Here is a 3,627-nt window from a genome sequence, read left to right as displayed (position 1 = left end):
TCTCTTAAAAACTATATTTGCGGATCTTGGAGTCATAACATTACTATGCATGACTAGAATTAAGAGTATATTAAATCTGTACGTGAATTGCTATTCTAAACAAATTCAAGGTACGTACGTACTTACGTACTTACAATGCATAAAATATTTTAAACACGCGTTATGGAAACAAATCAGAATTCCAATTTTAAAGCGCTCTCCCACCCCACAAACGCCATACTTTACTAACCACTATTTTATAATGTTCTGCGTAAAATATAGGAAATCATATGATCCTATATTTGAAAAATCAAACTAAAACTAATGGTCATTAGTTTGTTGTGAGCTATCGGATCATATTATTGCCTATATTTTATCCAGGGCACTACAAAACAATGGTATAGATATAAAAGGCTGGGTGAGGGGGACCTTAAAGATTTGGAATTGATTTATCTACTACATTATTTTACGTGAATCAATTGCTGTGTACTGCAATTATTGTTTAATATTTGGAATATATTTTTTCCTATATTTGGAATTAATTTATGTACTATTTTATTTCACTTAAATCATATGCTATGTACTGCCACTATTGTTGTGTTCTATCGGATGAACTTATTTACAATTATATTATAGAACAATTGTAGATAAACGTTTGGGATTTTGTATAATATTTGGAATCTGATTTATGGTGTATGCCACTACAGGGCGTCGCCCACCAACCGGCCTCTCACACAATCAATATTAGAGAGAAAAATCATATGTCTGAAAGTAAATCGGATTAGAAAATAATTAATGCGTTTTTGTGTTTAATGTATTTATTTTTTGTATATTCTTTAACCAAAAAAAACAACTGTAAGAGTCATCAATTTTCTTGTACTGATGGTTGAGAAGTTTTTAATCGTTAATGTGTTCACATGTAATACATTAAATTATTAATAATTAAACATATCAAAGCATTCTTGCTACTTAACAGGAGGCTTATTTTCTACCGGTTCATAGAAAAAACTTCAAAGAAAAATGAGTTCAGAAAATAAAAGAGAGAATAATAACTCCAATGACGAAGAAGTGGCTGCAATGGAAGAGATATGGAAACTTATTCTTGGTTTCACTCCCACGGCTCTTGTCAAGTGTGCCATTGAGCTTCGGATACCTGACATTCTTGAGAAACACAATCCCCGATGACACTTGCAGACCTTGCGTCCGAGCTCAAGTGTTCCGAGTCATTGTTGTATCGGATCATGAGGTTCTTGATCCATCATAAGGTGTTTCAAGAAAAACCAATATCTGAAACACTAGTAGGATACAGTCTAACCCCGATATCACGACTCCTAACGATGAATGGAAAGAATAGTATGGTTAATTTGATGCTTTTAGAGAGCACTCCTGCTATGTTAGCTCCATGGCACAAGCTAAGTGCTTTGGTTTTGGGTAATATATGCTCACCCTTTGAAGCAGCACATGGGACTGGTCTATTGGAATTTCTTGAAACAAATCCAGTTCATAGCAAGCTCTACAACGATGGGACAGCGTGTGACGCTAGGTTCGGGGTGAAGGCAGTGATAGAGGGTTGTCCAGAGGTTTTTGAAGGTGTAAGGACATTGGTGGATGTCGGCGGTGGTGATGGAACAGCTCTACGGTTGATTGTGGATGCCTGTCCATGGATTAAAGGGATCAATTTTGATCTCCCTCATGTGGTTTCTGTAGCTTCTACATCTGTAGGTGTGGAACATGTTGGAGGTGATATGTTTGATCATATTCCAAAAGCTGATGCTCTTTATTTGATGGTGAGTCCCATTATGTGAAGTCTTGGGGTCTATTTAACCTTTTAACTAACACAGTTTAACAAAAAAATTTAAAAGCATATATTCTAAACCTAATCTTATTATGAGAACACAAAATCACAATTGAAACAAAACAAACTCACACACATCCTAATTAATTTGGTATAAGTTAAATTGTTCGATGACTACTTTATTTTTAGCAGGATCAAGTAACAAATCGGGTACGTAACAAAATTTATAGTCTTTTTTTTATGATTGTAGAAAATATTTCATTGTTGGGCAGACAACGATTGCATAGCCATACTAAGAAAATGTCGGGAGGCTATTCCTTCAGATACAGGGAAGTTGATTGTTGTAGACGCGGTTGTGGGACGGGAAGAAGATCACGGGTTTAAAGATGTGGGATTGATGCTTGATATGGTCATGATGGCTCATACGAGTAAAGGCAAAGAACGGACCTCCAAAGAATGGTCCTACCTGTTTCAGGAGGCTGGATTCACTCGTTATGACATAAAACATATTCGAGCTTATCAATCTGTAATTGAAGTTTATCCTTGAATCTTGGTCCTCTTGTCTATTCTAATAATATTGTACTTGAAGAAAATAAGTTTTATTAGCAACATATCTTTTTTTATGTGTTTGTAATGTTTATTGTGCTAAAATAAAACAGGGATTTATGTGTTCCGTAACCTTTTTTTTATCATTGTTTTTATGCTGATTGCACAAACTATTTTAAATGACCTTTTGAAAATTTTAAACGATAATATTTTATCAAATTTGTATGATGTATCTAATGTTAGTTAGATTTGTTGGAAAAGAAAGGCTAGTGATCACAAATTGTTCTATAAATAATTTTGCAGATCTTACTGTTTCCATGTTAAACCAGTTACACCTAATCGGATTTTGAGCAAATTATTATGCTCAAAAATTAAGGAATGAAATTGCGTTTGTTCGGATTATTCCGTAGTAACAATGCCGCTATCATAGCTAGAGATTATATTTGCTAGTGTTTTGTTTGTTAAGGTATTACACACTAGTGCCATTGCTATATATACCATACCAGTTCTCTTTTATAAAACTAGTCGGATTCTTGTGCTTCGCAGGGGGCTCCTAAGTAGCACGGGAACGGGTACGGGACTAGGATACAGGGACGTTACCGGTACGGGAAACGACAAAAATCAAAAATCCAAGATATGGGTACGGAAAGGGTACGGCAAAAAAATTTAAAAAAAAATAATATATTAAACAAAGTTCAAAATAGATATGTATTGATGTAAAATGTGAATTCCAAAAACACTACATCAACCATAGGAAATTAATTGTCAATAAATATATATATATACACACACACACACATAATTTTTACGCTACCCCTGACCTGAAATTATTTTCTAGATCCGCCGCTGAACTTAAACGAAACCTAAGTTCATGTAACACGATATATTGTAAATTTTGTGTAAAATATTTCGCACCCATACAAAGATAATTCATAATACAATCACCATCATCCCGCATCCCACCGCCCCTCTCCCACCCTGCATCCCACCGTTCACAAACCCTTGTCATCACAGCACAACTCCAGCCACTGCCTCCTTCAATCACCGGCCTCTCCTCCGTCGTCGATTACCTGCAAGCCGGTCATCACCTCCAGCAGACAATCGCCCTCTACTGCCAGAGCCACAAGGGTTCTTTCCAATCGCTTTAAGCCGCCGTCAACTGGATTGGTCACATATCGAGGGCCCCGATGCACGATCGAGATCGGAACTTCAACAGCCAAGATTATCAACGACGAATTTCAAATTCTGGGCAAAATCGTAAGCATGCCAATTATAAACAAGAAGAACGGAACAGGGGTGGCTACGCA

At 36.2% G+C, this 3,627-nt stretch overlaps 1 pseudogene across 1 annotated transcript; it reads left to right on the top strand.

The window, feature by feature from the left end:
* Positions 1-973: 973 nt before the first annotated feature.
* Positions 974-2,413, top strand: LOC143603909 (acetylserotonin O-methyltransferase-like; annotated as a pseudogene). Its single transcript, XR_013148167.1, has 2 exons — positions 974-1,766; positions 2,025-2,413. The product of XR_013148167.1 is annotated as an acetylserotonin O-methyltransferase-like (transcript).
* Positions 2,414-3,627: the final 1,214 nt, after the last annotated feature.

This window comes from Bidens hawaiensis, unplaced genomic scaffold, assembly GCF_021521415.1.
Source record: "Bidens hawaiensis isolate Kalapana, Puna unplaced genomic scaffold, B.hawaiensis_p1.1 tig00063326_1, whole genome shotgun sequence".
Lineage (NCBI taxonomy): Eukaryota > Viridiplantae > Streptophyta > Magnoliopsida > Asterales > Asteraceae > Bidens > Bidens hawaiensis.
This window is presented reverse-complemented; position numbering and strand designations above follow the sequence as displayed.